Consider the following 19,550-nt stretch of genomic DNA (forward strand, 5'->3'; position numbering starts at 1 on the left):
AGATTTGCAGGTGCTCAAAAGGCTTCCTGTCTGTTATCTAGCAGGTCAGAGTTGTCACCTATATTGCAGATGAGAAGACTGATGGTGAGAGAAAGCAGCTTGCCCAAGGCACTCTAGGGTGACATCCAGTCAGGATGCCCATATGCCCCAAAGCTAGAAATTACGGGCATCTTACGCAGGACAGAAGATGCACAGAGGGAAAAGTCAGATCTGCCCTTCTCCCTACCTGCAGATGACAGATTTCAGCTGTTGAAGAGCCATGTTCTGAAGTGGGAGAGAAGGAGGCTGAGGTATGACCAGAATAACTTGGCGGCACTAATCTCGTTCCCTGCCTGCCCCCCGGGATGTCCTAAAAGCCTTCATCAAGATTGCCTTTGCCACCAGTGTGGTGCTTTCTACATTGGCTGTGAGAATGGGAAACTGAATCTGGTTGCATTGTTCTGACCTCATCGCTGGCATTCAGAAAAAATCCAGCCAGATTCATGCACCCCAGAGCTTGAACTACAAGCTGTCTAGCAGCCACAGAACACTACTGCCCATGGCTTCCTGCTACGTAGCTAGAAATAATTCTTAGCCACTCTGCGCTATTGTGGGTGAGGCAGTGGTGGTTCCAAGCCCCCATTCTCCTAGCTGAGGTTTTTCCAGCCACACTGACTTTGAGTAGCTGCAGAGGTCATGTTTGTTTAGATCACATTTCCATATGGCCTGAGCTAATTCAATACCTCTCTAAGCTCCTATGTAAGCTGGAATGTAATTCTCCTTTAGGTTTAGCATTGCTTCCTGTTTTGAAATACAGTTTTCGGATCGAACGCTTCCTCTAAAATGCACACTTTAGGGAAATGTGCATATAAAAATGGACCCATGATGGAAATGCATGTTCAGAAATAGGCACAAATCTCTACACCATGAAAATGCATCAGGAATTCAGGTCAGACTTTAAAACAGACAACAATATTTGCAAATGGATAATTGGGCAGTATGAACTTGGCTTTGGGAAAAAAAGCAAAAATTATGGAAAGCCAAACAGATTCATGCATCCCAGCGCTTGAAGTGCAGTAGCTAATGAGTCAGAAATAGTTTCAAATTTATTTTGCTCTCACTACCCCATTTGAGATTGCTCTCTTAATGTTAAGGTAGAATTTGTTCTGGAGTTTTCAGATTAGCAAGTCCACACTGAAATAAACAGGCCATGCATCATGCTAACAGTTCCAGATTTCTGAAGACCCATGGGCAAAGGACCCTGCGAGGTTCCTTAGCTGACCTCCCCTAAACATTTTTCTGGTTGTTGGATTCATCCCTTGCTCCAGAACAGAAAGTAGTTTGCCTTGAAGGTTTATATAACCTGCCGAATCTCTACATCCAAGCTGTACATTTGTATTTGAAAGCAGTGAATCATAAATGTTGACTTCCAGTGAAACATCAGAAGCAAACTGAGCTTTTCATTTCAGCCCTTATGGAGGAACAGGGCTGCTTAAATATGCAGACTGATAAACATGAAAACAATCTTTCTATGTATACACCTTGAAATTGCTAATCTGCTGCTGCAGGGCTCGTGCCTTGGAGAAATTATCAGAGGCCACCGTTTATCTCGATCCATCTATATTTAGTAAGCATGAGCCCTACAGCCGTTCAACACTTGTCTGAATACAAATTGCTACAACCTTGGGGAAAAAAATTGAAATATATCTATATTGCCTGCAAAGCCAATCTAAATGCAGAATCATAGATACGCTATAAATACGTTTCTGCTTTGGTTCAAGGAAACTATTGGCTAGGCATATGTCATGGGCAGTCCATTTTAATTTCGAATGATTGATCATTGCACTCATAGCCATGGAGGTTGGTCTATGTTGTTGCTTATGATGAATCATGAATCGGGTTTTCCACCTCTCCTTTCTCTTGCTCTCTTTTCTAAATATGCTTGTCTTGGAGAGAACGAAGCCCTGCCATTCTTAATCAGTGCTGAGAAGTTTGGGAAAGCAAAGTGACTGTATAGTTTTTGCCCCAGATGGGGGAAATAATGTTCACAGGTGACTCTCTTTCAGTCTGGCAGCTGCATTGCATTTTGGAGGAGATGCCAGTTGTGGCCAGGGCTGAAGGCAAAAAGGGGCGGTCTCAGAATCTCAGCATAGTTTAGCATGAATTCAGCTAAGCCTTTGAAGCGGTGTTTCCACCTTTTCAGAATGAGAGGACAAGCTGGGCAAAAGCCAGGACGCCACCGAACAGTAGTGGTTGGAGGAAAAGACAGTGAGGCAGAGAAAGGGGTCATGGGTAGCAGGGGGCCTGATGGGACCGGGGGAGCCGAAACATGTCTCTGGATCTGAGCTTTTGGACCTCTGCCTTAAGGGGTCGACAGGAACAAAGCAAGGGAGACCTGGAGAAGGACAAGAACTGCTTTGTATGAACTGCTTGTCCTAAGTTTGAAGCCAGTGTGTTGTAAAAATAGAGGGTGAAGGACGGAGAGTTTTTTTAAACTGCATGATTCATGCTTATTTTTGCATTTCCATGATTTTTAAAATGAGGTGCTACTTCCTTTGCAAATAATAAAAGAGCTAAAGTGAAAGTATAGAGCTCCCTTCTTTTAGGGCACAATACGGTGGCAACCCTCATAAGCTCCTGAATTTTAAGTCTTATGCAGAGTAGGATGAACTGTGGGGTGTGTGTGTGTGTGAGAGAGAGAGAGAGAGGGAGAGAGAGAGGGAGAGAGAGAGAATATATATCTTTGCCTCCCTGGCATCCCACTCTGCATTTTGGCTGGAATGATTTGGAGAGTCCTCATTCACCTCCCCGTTCTCCTCCCCTTCCTGCTCCCTGAAACACTCCACTTCACTCTCTGCTGTTACTGTCCTGGCCTTGCAGAGCAATCAGCGTCACCTTTTCATGAAGTGGGGGAGACTGGAATTCCTATGCCCAGCTCTGAGCTTGGAATGCAGTCTCCAACTTCGGACCAGGGAATCTGAAATATCTCAGCCTAAGGATATGGAATCCATCAGTATCATAGCCTCAGAGTGACTGATGTACGTTTCTTCTCAGAGGCTCAGCTCTTCCAGGTTTTGGGAATTGGATCCATCTGTTTGCTAATACAGTCAGTGTGGTCATTTCTGTGTTGTACGTGTCAAAGGTATGTGTGCGGAAGTGGGATAGGAAGACAGACCCTCAGTCCCTCAGCGGAGCTCTTTTTCGGACCTTGGCACTTGGAATCGAAAGCATCCTGCGGTCCTCTTAGATGCTATCAGGGGGGCATCAGAGTGCTACATACGAGGGATTCTCAGCAGCAGAACTCCTTCATGCCAATTGAAGCTGGGCAATGGTGCTTTGGCCACAGTGCCTTTCAGACCTTCTGGGAGCAATGCCAGAACCAAAAGCACCCCGATGTATGCTCCTTACTCTCTTTCAGACCTGATCCTTCAGCAAGAGTGCCCACCCTTTCTAGGTCTACTACTAGTTACAAGGGTTAGATAGCTAGTGATGGACGAGGCCTCCCATCACCCAAGACCTTGGAGAGTTCCTAACAGTCATGTAGACAGCATTGGGCTGCTTTGCAAATGGACGTCTCTTGCAAGTATTCCTCAGGGTCCCTGGCTGCTAGAACTTAGGAACGGCTGGATCTGTGCACACACCACCCCATGGGGTGTGAGCCACTGAACTGAAGGTGGCAGCTTCTCAGTGAAAGAAGGCTTGGTCCTGGACTGACTCTGGTTGCCCCGTGTGGCCATTGGACCCTCCTGGACAGGAAGGAGTATAAAAGGAACATTAAGCAGCAAGGTCGTCTTAACCTCTGGTATGTTCTTGTATCCATGGTTATTCTTTGGTGCTGACTTCTGACTTGGACTTAGACCCTGTCTCCTGGATTGTCCTTATGTACTGACTCCTGACGGGTCGCCCACTCCTGGGCCACCCCACATATTTGCATATATCCCATGCTGACGCCAGCTCATTTCTTGGCCCTGGTCAAAGCGGTGGCTTTAACCACAGGAAGCCCCAAGTAGCCTGCCACCTGAACATTTGAAGAAATTTGAAGGTAGTGCCACCTGCTCAGTGGCTGATGGCTGTTCTGGGTGCCATGCACTGTTACCCTAGCAGCCTCCCTTTCTTGCTGGTAGGAAAGGGAAGCCGAGCCTTGCTGCAGAGTTGGTGGGGACAAAGCTTTGCTTTGGTGACTTCCTGTCTGGAACTGATGCAGTCTTCTCCTCCTGTCTTATTTCTCTGCTTGCGCACCTGTAATCACTTGGTTTTTTCTTTCTTCTTTCCTGGTGCCTGTAAATAGATGTTGCTGAAAGAAAGCAGCCATAAAATAGATTCTGCAGTAAAATTGCAAGGGTACAGGTCATATAGATCAACTTGGCACGTCCTCCCCCACGTTCAGGCTAATCAGCACATGCATCAGGGAGTGCGTGTGGGCAATAATAGCACTTTGGGAAGAAGAACAAGCTCCATATGGTTATCTTGTTCTGAAATCCAATCTATAAAATGCATTCAGAATTCAAGAGAGTTGAGAATAGAAAGGAAACCCGTGGGGAGCACTCTGCATTTCATTTCCATTAATTAGCTGTACCCTTTTTTGCCCTCAAGATTTGAAAATATATATTTTATTTTGTTATTGATTTCTATACCTCCCGATAGCTAGAGTTCATATTTACTGTTTCTTACTTTTTATATGAACCCTCAAGGCTTACTGCTGGGCTGGGGGGGCCTCTCCCCATCCACATCACGTACCAGTGCTACAGCAAAGTCTTCGCAAGCATGTACAAACATTAACACCCTGCAATGACAACGAGCTAAAACCTAAAATACAACATGCCAAAACAGGTTTAGGCAACAAACACTAAAAGCCCAGGCCCTCTTAAGGAAGCCCTGTCGTCTGCTCTCAGTTGGCTGCGAGTAGAGGAAGGTCTCAGCTCGGAGAACCATAAATATGACAATGTCAGCACAAGGTGGGTACTGACTGGGTGTGGAAAGCAGAGCTGGAGAGCAGGCTCACTATAGTCTTGTTAGTTCTCAAGGTGTCTGCTAAACAGCTCCCACAAGTTACAGCAGTGGAGGCCAGCTGGCAGACAGCATCTGATGTTGTAAGACGTCCTAGTATTCAGCCATCAGCATATGACCCAATAGATTCTTCTAAGGACCCAGTCTACAGCTTTCAACTTTTAATGCAGGTAGCTAGAAAGAGGGTGTAAACAAATGCCTGTGTTGTTAAGTCATGTGTACACACACACACACACAGAGAGAGAGAGAGAGAGAGAGAGAGAGAGAGAGAGAGAGAGAGAGAAATCCTCTGAGCGTGACATTAATGGGGCGGTATACCAAGGTACACTGTAGCTTTTCACAAAGATAGGAATGCAGGAGATTGCCTTTTACCGAGTCAGGCCATCACTCTCTCTCAGGACTGTCTACAGTGACTGGCAGGAACCTTGCAGAGTTCTAGGTCAAGGGGTGCTGCAGAGGGTCCGCAGCCAGCGGCCACCAGCTCCTGTCCTGAGAGATCCTGTCCATGGTTTAAGAACTTTGGGAGAAACACTTCTCTACCTCCTGCCAGCTCCTGAGCTGCCCTAGATTGAATTTTGCCTGTTTGCTTGTATCAAGCTGAAACTGTATGCAATGAGGAGAAAAATCTTTGAAAGAACTGAATAGATAGATGTTGGCCATGATGAACAGTTGTTCTAGCCAAATTGAGTCAAACCCAGAAGTGCTCCCTTTGCCCAGTTTCAAAGGTGTGTTCTGTAGAGAAGAATGACTAGTCTGTAAATAAAAAGAAACAAAATCCATTTTCCCACCACCATGCTTTCCCCAAAACATGTTTCTTGCAAGATGCAGCAACCGTCGTTGGAAGCTGTGCTAATTGGCATCTCCCAGTTGACATTATGTCAACACAGAAGACTGGATTCAGAAAAGTATTCAGCCTGTGAATTCAGAAAGGGGAAAGAATTGTCCTTTAAGAGGCAGCAATGCCTGGTGTCAATTTCTGTTGCATTCTGTTTATCCCACGAAAGTGTTTATCGTTACAAATAAGGCAGATTCATATGCACTTGGGTGGACCTAGCTTGATCCCTCAACTCTGCAAGCTGCATGGATGAATCAAACAGCTTTAAATTCTGGGCAATTACAAAATATGATCTATAGTGTCTTATTCAGATACGCAAATCATCTCTGGGTGGTGTGGTTGCTGAGGACTGGCACAGCCCTTGTGCTCTTTGCAGCCTGTTTCCTTGTGCATCAGCTGTGATGTGCTAATTAGCAGTGCACCTTGGGTGGGAAGCCAGTGGGAAAATGGTCTCCTAAGCTTCTGTGATGTCCCTTTGCTCATTGTTCCTGCAGGCTGGATTTAACAAGGTATCATTTGGTTAAAATTGGGGTGTATCTAGCAAAGGGAGTCTGCAGATTTCATGAAGCCTACCCTACTTCCTTCCTTCCTAGTGATAATTTGGGCCAATTGCCTCCAGATGTTTTTGACTCCAGGTTCCATCACATGCTGATTAGCATAGATTAGAATTGTGCTCCAGAACATTTGGAGGGGCCCTCTGTTGGAAGGTTGTCTAGGGGAGCAGTAAGATAGGCTGTTGGTGAAATCTACTGACCAACTCCTCTTTGCTCACTTCACACTTAGACAGAGAATATCCTCTAATGGCGGAGCCAAGGGGGCCACCACTGTCCAAGGCATACTGTTGATGACACATCACAGCCTTTGCGAAGAGAGCTTTCTGCTCCGATGCAGTCTTGATGGCAGTGAGGGACTGTGGCAAGGATGTTCACATGGGAAGGGTGGGATATTTGCCATGGGTCTCCTGAACCTCACAGTAAATGCAACAGTTAGGCCAGGAGTGTTGACACTCAGGCACATGGGCTTAATCTGGCTTTCTTGGATCCAGTTTGAGGCCTCTGTGTTTTCCCCATCCACCAGTCATTCTGTGGCTTGCTGGCTCCTGTGTGCCTCCCCCACCCTAAAAGACTGAAACTGCTGCTCTAAGACTTAGCTACTGGTGGGAAGAGATTCAAGTTAATACATGGTGGTATTCTGGCCCTGTTGCTTTTGTCTTGGGCCCACCACACAGACCCCTGGTGTGTAAGCTCCTCCAAAATGGATTTTGGTCTTCAGGCTGAAATTAGTTCAACAACCTTGATGTGGGTCATCTCTCAATGACTGGCATGCATGTACAGACCCAGTCTCAAGAGACAACAGCCACCCAGTCCTCAAGAGATGCTAAATTCGGGTGACGGCCAAGGGGATGGTCACCTGGGCCAAGTTGCCTCTGGACCTGCCATCAGAACAGCTCATCTTGAGTGCCAGCACAACTTTGGTTCCATGAAACATGAATGGCTCTGGGTCCAAGCCATTGAAAGGGTTTACGTTGTCTCTTTCCTCCCAGGTGGAATTATCCCTGTTTGGGAAAGAGGAGAACAGAGGGACTATGCAAAGAACACTTGCATTAATTGAGTAGTTTTGTACAAGTTCTTCTCCCCCACCCCAATAAAGCTTGGAGGAGACTTTAATTACTTGTCTGACATGCAGCTTTCTGATGAAGTAGATTTACTGGGAAGAGCAGCAGTTCTGTTCCATGATCTTACACTGATTGCATTTTTGGAGAAATGATCTGTAGATTAAAGACATTAACCTTCAGCCAGTCTGCTTCCCTGATCATTTGTTGTTAAGGTCCTTTTAAAAATGGAACTCTGTGTGAAAACTAAACAGAGTGAAGGATGGGGGTTAAATAAAGACAGCTACTTTTGTTATTGAGAAGGAAGGACTCCCTGGAGAAGACCCTAATGCTGGGAACAATTGGTGGCAAAAGGAGAAGGGGATGGCAGAGAATGAGGTGGCTGGATGGAGTCACTAGGGCAGTGGGAGGGTGGAGGACAGGAAGGCCTGGAGGAATGTTGTCCATGGGGTCGTGATGGGTTAGACATGACTTCGCGACTAACATAACATAACTTTGTCAGTCCAGGACAATACTGACAAAGGCAAAAGGGTGGAAAATGGCGCAAAGCACATGGAATGGATAACTTGACCCAATTATTTCCGATGGATACATGTCACAATCTTGCAACTTTAAGTCATCACTAGACTTGCAACCATCTCTAAAATGATCTGGTCTGCTTCTGAAAACAGAAACATTTTTATGCATTTGAAAAGCTTCCATATGGCTGTTCACGGCTGTTTAGCAAATAAGGTCGAATAATAATTCATATAATAGGCAAAATTTCATTTCTGTATTGCTCAATAGTTGAAGTTCTCTGGGAAATATATCTTAATTATCGTCAAGCCAGTATGGTGTAGTGGTTAAAAGTGGTTGAAAGTGCTTAATTGGGACTTGGGAGATCTGGGTTCTGGTCTCATTCAGCCATGACAGTCGCTGGGTGACTTTGGGCCTGGCATGAATCCTAGCCTGAGAGCCGTTGCAGGATAAATAGAGGAGAATCTTGTAAGCCACCTTGGCTTTCTTCAAGAGGGAGAAAGGAGGGTTATAAATATAATATCATTTACTATTTAAATACTGTGTCATATAAGGAACTTCTTAATCCTGAAATAATAATTATTCCAAATCAGTGCTTAGGAACTAAAGTCTTAACAAAAATGTAAGCTTGCGTAATGATAACCTTTTTCAGTTGTGGCACTGGTGGTTTTTGTTTAGGAAAAAAATGGTTTTCCTTCTTTGCAAAACCCTTTGAACCTTTTTGGAACACTGTCTTTAATTGCTGATTCTTCCCCAAAGGGCCCAAAGATGAATCTTTAATTTACTGCCTTCATAATCCCAGACAGTGTGTGGAGTTTGCTTTTTCATGTTTGTTCTGTGGTTTTTATTAAATATGAATGCAGAGTTGCTACCAAAGGGAAAAGAGCTGAATCAGAGTAAATTTGTTACACTTTACATAATTATGCATTGAGAATAACCCATAATGAATCAACTAACCTTAAAACTATCATGTGGACCACTGGCATAGTGAAAAACTCATGTTTATTATTTTTCCAGAAAAGGAGGCCTGTAAAACATTTATACCGGTAGTGGTGCCTTAATAATGAATAAAACTACCAAGGGCAAATTTGTCCCATGACTGATTCTAGACTAGCTATCCCTGTAAACCTAGTGGGGGTTCAGTAGAAGAAACTTCCACTCCCACTGCCATTTTGCCATAAGTCTTACATTTAGGTTTACATTTAGGCCTAATTAAAGTTTTACCAAAGGGAAAGCAGGGGGTGCTTTATGTACAGGAAGAAGACAAAGGGAAACAAGGAAATATTTTTGGCCTCGTTGCTAGGAATAAAAAGGTGGAGAGAAGATCAAATGGTGGTTTGCCTCAGCTGTAATAAGTCTTGTCAGAATGTCCATTTACTATTTCAATTGGAACTGCATATAATGTTGGCATGGAAAAGGCAAGGAGAGTTCTCTTCCCAAAAGTTAATTTGTAGGTGGGCTTCTCTGATTAGTTGTTGAGGACATTCTTTTGATTCTAAAGAATATTTCAAAGCTAGAGTTCAGCTGATGCTAGCTGTGATGTAGAACTGGCAGAACTCAAGCACACCTGTGAGTAGAAGCATATGATAGAGGTCAGCTTAGGGTGTCTACATAGAAGCAGAGAAACAGAGTGAGTCAGAAGGGGTCTCCCAGGCCATCTAGTCTGACCTTCAGCACCAGCTGGCTCCGCTCACGACATGCTCACCATGTGGACGTCCAGCCTATCCTTGAACACCCGCACCGATGGGGCCTCAACAACCTCTCGTGGAAGCCCATTCCACACCCTCGGGGTCTTGACTGTCAGGAAGTGCTTCCTGGCATCCAAATGGAAGCTTGGCTCCCTGAGCTTTGCTCCATTGGAGCGTGTCCTGCCTTCCTCTGCAGGGGAGAACAGGTCTCTACCCATCTCCATGTGACATCCCCTCACATGCCTGTATGTCGCCGACATATCCCCTCTGAGTCTCCTCTTCTCCAGGCTGAAGAGACCCAGTTTCCTCAGTCTCGCCTCATACAGCATCCCCTGCAAACCGGCCACCAACCTTGCTGCACTGACTCTAACCTGGCTATATCCTTTCTGTAATGAGGGGTCCAAAACTGAACACAATACTCCAATTGTGGGCGCACCAGAGTCGTGTACAGTGGTAGTAATACCTCTCTTGATCTAGAAGCCACACTTCTGGCTATGCAAGCAAGGGTGGCGTTCGCCCTCTTGACCACCGCATCACACTGCTGACTCATGTTTAGCCTGCAGTCAACCAGTACCCCAAGGTCCCTTTCACAAGTGCTGCTCTCCAGCCACTTGTCACCTAACCTGTACTTATGACAGCTATTCCTATGCCCCAAGTGCAAGACCTTGCACTTATCCACATTGAAAGCCATCCTGTTGTCTCCTGCCCACTTCCATAGTCTGTCCAGATCCTTTTGGATCTGGAGTACCTGCTCCTCAGTTGTGGCCACTGCTCCAGTTTTAGTGTCGTCTGTGAATTTGATCAGCAGACTGTTCACCCCTTCTTCCATGTCGTTAATGAAAAGATTAAAGAGGATCGGCCCCAGGACAGAGCCCTGGGGGACCCCACTTGTCACTGGCCACCATCCCGATGATTCCCCGCTAATGGTTACCTTCTGCTTTCGGTCAGTCAATCATGCCCTAATCCACCAGACAGTGCTTTGGTGTATCCCAAAACTCCTCAGGTTCTCCACCAGGATATCATGGGGCCCTTTGTCAAAGGCCTTGCTGAAATCCAGGTATACAACATCCACTGCATCCCCTCCATCTAGCCATCTCGAAACTGAATTCCACAAGGTTTGTCTGGCAGGACCTGTTTTTGCAGAAGCCGTGTTGTGTGGCTGTCAGCCTCCCTTCCCTATCTAGCATCACTAGATCTCTCTCTATTATGAGCCTTTCCATTGTTTTTCCTGCAATGGACGTAAGGCTAACCGGTCTACAATTCCCCATGTCCTTTCTACTACCCTTATTGAAAATTGGGACCACTGATGCCATCCTCCAGTCCTCAGGAACTTCACCTGTAGCAAAGCTCCCTTGTCTCCAGGTTGGGGCGGCACAGTGCCACCTCAGTGCCCCTCAGCAGGGAGTCCCCAACAACAATCACCCACTGCCATATCTTCCTGGTGCTGGTGGGCAGCCGTGCCCTGGCCCTTGCCTCTTCTGCAGTGGCCCCCTTGCTGCCTGACGTCCGAGGCTGGGGATCCTGCTGGTCCCCCGAGGCCTCATCAGCCCCAGCCTCCCCAAGTGGAGGGAGCCTGTTTCCCAGCTCCAGATTGGTGCCAGGAGAAGGAGGAGGCCGTGCTGGCCTCCCCCTCCAGTGGGTGACATACCTCCATGTCTCCACAGCTGCTCCTCCCGTGGCCTCTCCCTCAACCCTCTGTCCGGAGGGGGGCTGCTCCGGGGGGGCCTGGAGAGCTCTCTCGGCCCTCAGGCACCTCACCTCCTCCTCTAGCAGGGTCACCATCTTGCACCGAGGGCAAGTGCATCCCTGCCTCTCCTGGGGGAGAAGGGCGAACATGTCGCAGCTCTCGCAGCGGACAGCAACACCGGTGGCTCCTGCCAAGGCCATCTCCTGGTCTGCCATCGGTATCCCTTCCGAGACCTTTCCTTGGTCTCCTGCCTTGTTTCTCCTGCAGTTCCTCTTACTCGCCCAGTTCTCCCAGACGAAAACCCACTCGCACACACACACATGGATAAAATAAACTTAAATTGGAAGAAAAACAAAGCACAGCACAGCACCACGACGCCTACATGACCCATCCTTGCAAATATAGAGAGATGTCTCCATGGAGCACTTCTGGGATTATGGGGATAATGAGAGACATCAGTTTAAGAAGGGTGGAACTCATAAAACTCCCCTGAGGCTGTGTGTGGCCCTTAGAAGTCACTGGGTAAGGCACCAGCTGCCTGCAGAATCCAGACTTTTCCCAACATCTCTTCAAATTAACCTGCTGTCAGCACAACACAGTAGTGGGAGTCTGCCTTTTGTATGCTTGGCTTTGTAATTCAAAGCCTGCCCTGGAACAGGGCTAGCAACCAAAGACATCTGCAGTCAGGTCCATAAAATTGTTTGCATAGGCTAATTTTCAAATGCATCTCCTAAGCCTTAATTACTGTTAGTAAGAGCATCAAATTAAATTGGTCTGGCTTTTTTGGCATGTGGGCCCTGCCCCTTTGCAAAGGGCTCTGTCTGTGCCTGGTAGCTTCTCTGAAGTGAAATTTGGCCTACAGGCTACCCCTGATTCACACAGCTTTGCTGGGTTGGACTAAATGTCCATCGGTCTAGAATTCCATTTCTGGTATTTTGGAGAGGCCTGCTATGCCGTTTCAAATGTCCAATGGTGGAATGAAGAAATGGCTGTGCCCTGGTTGTCCCTCGCTTGGTATTAATAATGCTGATTCCTAAAAGTGCAAAGCTTTTCTGGAAATCTGGACAACTGCTCCAAATTAGGAGAAATGTCTTCAGTCGTGCTGGAACAACGGGCATGAGGCCAGCCTAAAGGACAAACCGCAAACACTGGAGCCCTGCACTGCATCATGCTCATCTGAATTATTAATCCACCTTTGAGAAATGGAAGCAGGAAGGGCCTTTGCAAAGAGTTGCAGTAATTCACTTGAGTTTCTCATCTATGGAAAGTAGCCATCTTGCACATTAGTGGAAGAGTTAACTAGGCAATGATGGAAAAATATATGATTGGGATGTAAAATTGTTACATTCAGTATTATGTCTGTTTTCATGGATGAAATTTTATCCTTTGTTCAGGAATTCTGGCTAGAAGCACCACCTAGTTTTTTGAATTAAAAAATGTCCACAGCAGGTGTGAGCCACTTGTGGCACTCCAGATGTTTGGGCCCATGACTCCTCTTTTCCCTCATCATCACCCCCAAGCTGGCTAGGGATGATGGGAGTTGTAGGCCAGCAATATGTAGGACCACAAGTTGCCTACCTTGGTCCACATAGAACGTCTACCTGTTTGCTGTTTGATCATCCTGGGGAGGATTACTTCAGCAGTACTGGTTCCATGATTTTGGGACTGTGGGAGAGAGTAACAATTTTTCCTTCTTTCTGATTTTTCCCTTTTGAATATCAGGACACAGAATCAACCGTAGGTTTCTGATTTTCATAATGATAAATCAATTCTGTCCCATAGTTAAATCTGCACAAAATATCCATATGTATGTGTGTGTAGTTCTCTTTAGATGTATGTATATTTGTATACAGTTCTCAAAATATATGCCTTGGTATGCACTTTTCCAAATATGTGCATGTTTTGCAAACAAGTTCCATCAAAAAGAAAGCAGTTTCATGGGCCCTTTTCTGTCACATCAGCATTTATGTGTGTGCGTTTTTATTTGCGAGCTGCATTGCAAAATTCTGAGGTGTAAGAATGTCACTGCACAACTGCATTCTGGATTGTGTGCAGGCCTGGGCAGCTTGAATATAATACGTTAAAGCCCCTCTCTATGTCTGGCTCTTTCTCTGGGTTCAGTTTCTGGCAGCCCAGAGGGGCAGTGAAGCAGAGACTGTAGCCCTTTCTGTGTTGGTCCTTTCATTATGCTTTCATCAAGGCATATTCAGCTCGAGAGAACAACCAGGAGTTCTGGAGGAACAGCCAGGGTTTGCCTCTTCTACCCACAAGATCTCTTTTGGCTGGTTGGGCTGGTTCTGTTCTCATGGCTCAGAGATGGTGGTGGGATAGCATGGTGAAAGATCTGCAGGTCGTGGGTCTCAGCAAGCCAATGTGGCTCTCCCACGGAGATGGCCTTGGAAGATGCTACACGGCGCCCCCTGCTCCACACTGGAGAAAGCACCGTCTTCTTTGTCATCTTGCTTCATCATGGAGGCCATCAGTGAGGCACTCCCAGTGGTTCTGCCCGCGTCGGCTGTCTGTTTGGGGTCCACTTGGAACAGCATGTTCAGTGTTTGACTCCCTGTCTGGCAGTTGCCACGGTGGTTTTGTTTTTGCCACTTGCTAAAGACGTGTTTATTTAAATAAGCTCTTCCTGAATGACCTGCCATGGTTTTATGGATGCTATTGTCAAAGTGTAATTCTAGCTTTCAGAAATTCTGCATCTGGACTTTTTTCTCTTTTCCTTCTTCACTAAATTAATAAATCAAGTATCCAGCATCTTTATTTAAAGGATGCTTTAAAGGCTGTCATTTTGATCTTTTGCTATAAGCAGTTGCATGCCGTGTCCTCCTGGGCCATTTTTTCTGTGCTCCATTGGTTCATTCCACATTAGCAAATCAGATGATTGATCTACTCCTCACAAGGTAAAATGACTGGAAGTTGTCCAAAAGGATATGATTAATCTGAGAAAAAGATACATTCTTTAAAAGAACTGGGACCATCAAGAACCTCTTCAAAGTATATGCAGCTATCGTTTCTAAAAATTCATGTGGCAGAGGGCAGCTACTTGCCTGGGTATTTAGCAACACATGGCTGCTTTATAACAACACATGGGTTTTTTTCAGGCATATGGAGAATATATTGTGAGGTGGAAGCTGTCAAGGGAGTCGGGCAAGAAAGAAGCTGTGGCAATAATTTAATGGCTTGCTGGATCACCTGTTAGCCATGCTTTTTTTTGCCTATTTTGCCTTTCAGTGAAACTGTTGGAGCAGCTGTCAACAGAGGGATAGAACAAAAATATGATAATAATAAACCGAATAGGTAAAAGCATCCCCCAGCCGTTAACTTGACAAAACCGTAAAGCTTGGGGATTAAAAATTCAGCAGAACGAGTTGAACAGAAGCTCCAGCCAGTGCACATGAAGTCAACTGGAAGGTCTCTGCCAGATACTCAAATTATTTGACAACAAGTATCAGGTGAGTCCCATGAATTTCCCTATCTTGGCTACTCTAAGCCAGTTCTGCTTGTGGGGGTCTGGTGGGCAGTCTGTGTGGTTGGGTTCTCTTCTCTGCTGCAGAGTTCTGGTGCCTTTCCCATAATTTCCATGGTGCAACTGGGAAATTTTAGACCCTGAACCAAAATTTCCTCCTTTAGAGGGTCATTTGTGTTACTTCTGCTGTGAAGCACGACTAAGATTCCACTTGCTCCTCTCTGTCATTACATGCTTTACAGTTCCTTCTACCTTGCTAAGTTGTTAAAATAACAGCTGCAATGCTGCTTGCTGACCTGGATGAAAGCAGACTCTGAGCATGTGCAGTTTGGTGTTTAAAATGCACAGATGGCAGCACTGCCATGAAATAAAACAAAGTATGCCTGCTGCCTGGGTGGCCTGTGGCTCACTCAGTGGTCTCTTGCTTCCCTTGGGTATGCAGTCACGGACTTGGTCCCCGAGGTCTGCCTGAATATGCACCACTGTGTGATTTCCTGTGGGTCATCCACCCTGTTGACATTTCCCAAATTGTCCACTGTAGCATCACTATGGGACATTGCAGGATTGTCAGTGGCTCAACTTCCCTTCATTGCCACTCAATAAATCTTTCCACCAGCAGCTAAGCTGTGCCCTCCTGCTTACTCAAGTAACATAGAAACAGAGCGAGTCAGAAGGGGACTCCCGGGCCGTCTAGTCTGACCTCCGGCACCAGCCGGCTCCGCTCACAACATGCCCACCATGTGGACGTCCAGCCTATCCTGGACATAGCAGCTGCCTGTCAGAGGCTGGTCTTTTACCTGTTCTCTTTCCACCCAGCTCAAGACAAGAAGTTAACTTATGTTAAAGCTGTCCCACTACACTGGCTTTGTGATACAAAAGGGCTATTGCAGAGCTCACTGGCAAAATACTTCAATCAAGTTAGGAAGTCCAGCTAGGCTACATAACACATTTCAAACTGAATCCCCCTCCTCCTTCTTCTACCAAAAGGAGGTAGTTCCACCCTCAGGGAGGTTCCTGCTTTTTGAGGACCAGAAGGAAGGGATGCGGGACATGACTCAGCTGGATTGCTCTGTTGATCTGTTGTTGGATGATGGGGACTGATTGTGTTAGATTCTTCTCTTTCTGACCCTGTCCAACAGGATCTCCTCCTGAATCAAAGGTGGTCTGATTCTTACCAGCCACTTAGCTTATCTTGAGACCTGCTGACCTTGGAATTTTGGCTAAGGATTTTGACCCTGCCTCCTCTTGGAGTTCATATTCAAACTGTGAATTTGAATAACCACCTTACAAAGCTGTATTTTAGGAGCAGTGGACCCAATCCCTACACTACATGATGCATCACAGGTAGATGAAGTTGTGAAATTCCTCTGCTGAAAAGTTTTGCCTTAGAAGTTCTGTCTCTGGTGCATCAGTGATGGCTTCCTTCATTCACTTAGTACAGCTGCCTCCAGGTGGAGAACATTATGTGTCATGGAGGATAAGGCTATCCTTATGTCTCTGAGCACCATTTGTTGGAGAAAATAACTACTGCATTTGTGTACTGATTGTGGGTTTTCCCATAGGCATCTGGCTGGCCACTGTGAGAATTGAATGCATGATTAGGTAGGTCTTGGTTCTGATCCAGCTCAACTCTTCTTATGTTCCTAGAAAACTTTTGCACATGGGCTCATTTAGTCATTTTAGGCAAGCTACTTTCTTTCAGTCTTGGTTTTATCATCCCCAATATGAGAACAATACTGACCTACATTCCAGGACTGTTCATAAGGCTTTTTGATAGCAACGTTTGTAACATATTGTACAATGCAGACTTCCCCAACCGCGAGCCCTCCAGATGTCCCCAGGCTCCCAACATGTCTTTACTGGCTAGGAAAGGTGGAGGTTAGGGTTCAACATATTGGGAGCGCACCAGAAGATACTTCCTTCCAACCAGTGGAGCATTTGTTGAGTCTATATTGTGGCTCATGTTTTGTTCTTGGCATGATGCACTTTAGGATCCTGTGTTTCATTTGTTCAGCTTCCACTTTGCCCTGCCCTGCCTTGTTTGCTTTTATTTACAACTACAAAGAGAAGAAAAAGTGCTTTGCACTACTCCTGCACTGCCACATCTACGGGTAAACGCACAGTTTCTGCATTGTTGTCCGAACACCTTTGATTTGATTAAGTGTGCAATTTTCTTTTTTTGGCAGACAGCATTTTGATTACTTCAAGGCTGGCAATGGTGCTCCTATTTAATCTCCTTCGGCAGCAATGCAATAATGGAGAAGCAGCGCCACAGTGGCTGCTTTCTTGGCTTTGCCACCCTGAAGCACAAAGGGAAATGAAGTGTGATGGGAGGGTGGTGGAGCCTGAAGATGCTTCATTGTCATCGGAAGGGGCAGCTTTTAGGATTTTGTTTACAGCTGGCATGAACTGAGCTGAAAGCTGAAGTTATGAGATAAAAAAGCAGAGAGCCAAGTAAGGCAATTTTGAGGCTGATGGCATACCAGTCGGGAGGGAGATGACAGCTTGTTGATGTGTCAACACTGGGCTGTAGGAACCGAAGCTGGGACCCAGCTTGGGATGGACACGTGTCCTCTTTTATGGAGGACAGATCTCTAATTGAAGAACAGGCAGAGGACTGCCTTGTATTTGAGGTGGCCTATCTAATTCTAGTTTTAAAATAAAGTATGATAAGAAGTATGGCCCATCGCCAGCCAGCATATGGACGGACAGGCACTCTTCCCCAGCATGGGGAGCTATACTTAAAATTGTATTAATCCTTCCAAATTTGCAAGTGTGCATGTAAATCCATGCATGCAAATTAGAACAATTATTATTACTTTAGTGTGAATGGCTTCTCTTGTTGCGATTCAGAAATGGCTGCCTTCTGCAGAATGGGATGCTACAGAAACGGGACTCCGTCCTCAGCGATGCACCCAAAACACCACAGGCCAGAAGGAATCATAGCTGAGAGGGAAAAGCATACTTTATGTGCAGTATGTCTGGGTTCAGTTCCTGTCATCTCTTGGGAAGCAGTTCTCAGAAAGTCCCCTGAGGCTCAAACACGGGTGGGAGAAGCGAGCTAGCTAGGCCAGTCCTCTGACTCCGTAGCAGGCAGCTTCGTATGTTATCAGGGGAATGATATTGCTAGTAGAACACAGGCTGCAGCGTCTCTGTGATGGATGCATTGTTTGAACTTTTTCACAAATAGAGCATCGCTCATTGTTTTCTTCATTTCACTCCCTGTGAGTGCTTTCGCATGTTTTTAAAAAACGCAAATTGAAACGCAAGAAAAGTCTTACTTATTACCAAATATGTCTTTCCTTTTTCCTTTGTTTTAAAAAAATCTTACAAAACAATTTCCAATGAATTTCTCCCCCTGCCCTGGTGATGCTCACTGCAAGACTGTTAGTATTAGCAGCCCCCCCCACTCCACTGCCACACACACTTTTCCCATCCCCTCTGGAAATAATTCTGTTTCCTTAGATTTTTCTATCTAACACTTTCCAGGTATGCAGCAAAGCAGGGTAGTGCTTAGACCCACAGGACAAAAAAGAGTATATGCTGACATTTATACCTTCTGTATATCATTAAAGCATCCTGTTTCCCATTTGTAAAAAAGGATGTCTGGACAGAGGCATCTGAGTCCAGAAAACGCCAGACAGAAAGATTCAAGGCAGGGAGGTGACTGGAGGTGACGCCCATGTGGCCAAAGGCCAGCTTATCCAGGGGGATCAGCTGCTGCGGAAATTCCCAGTGCCCCTGGACCTTCATTTCAGCAAACGTCCCTGGATAGCAGGGGTGGCAGATGACCTCCCGGGGATTTGGGGCACCAACTCTAGTGGGACCCCTGCCTCTGCAGCAAGAAACCTGGAACCCAGAACAGACTGAGGTCCGATGCAATGCCCAATCACAGCCAGGTGCTTCTTCTCCTTCCCACTTAACCAACCTGGGTAAATGGAGCATCTTGTCACTGAGTGCTGTGATGAGTTTCCAGTGCCCACGTGTGCTGCCGCAAGTACACACAGCATTGTGCATTGGTGCTGGGAGCCATAGGAAGCGCCTTTTCTCATGTCTCCTAGCATCTCTTGCATGTAACCACATAATGGATGATGAAGGCAATGAAAAATGGGATGAGAAGCAAGTTAAATAATTGTTACAAAAGGTGTAGGCAGTTCTTCAAAACTGCATCTGCTTGAAGAGCCTTAGAAAGTCTTTGCAACACAGTGAAATGATTCCTTACGAGAGAAACCGTGAGTGGGAGGCATTAGTGGAAGGAGGGCCTCTGCATTTTGCATCCCTTGGGGCAGAGGGCAATTTTGACCAACTGGTGTCTATGCTCTGTCCTCCATGAGGCTTCCTAGTTCAGAGCTCCGCTGTGCTCATGGCAATGAGATCCTGATATGCTGTGTGGCCTTTTCATGGAAGGTATGCGTGCCAACCATGCTGTCACATAGAGCCACTCACCCACCCACCCAGAGGTTTTCCAGGACAGCACTGGGAGGGGGATAAAGCTGCTCCTCTGACTTTGGTGAACCCGTGATAAGCAAGTTTCCCTCCATTGCAGTTGTGCCTCTTATTAACGCCTGCCTGCTTGGTCTCCTAAAACTCAGTAGGAACCAACAAGAATGAAGGAACTTGTGTCTGCATTAATCCCCTCCAGGGTTCTGAGTGGTGGGATGCTGTGAATGTGATGGAGTATGACAAAAAGTGAAAATGTTGGGGATTTGCTGCTAGGTTCGATGCTCCTTCTCAAATTTTAGAGAAGTGATACT

The sequence above is a fragment of the Varanus komodoensis genome, unplaced genomic scaffold (assembly GCF_004798865.1).
Source record: "Varanus komodoensis strain SLA01 unplaced genomic scaffold, ASM479886v1 scaffold18_3, whole genome shotgun sequence".
Lineage (NCBI taxonomy): Eukaryota > Metazoa > Chordata > Lepidosauria > Squamata > Varanidae > Varanus > Varanus komodoensis.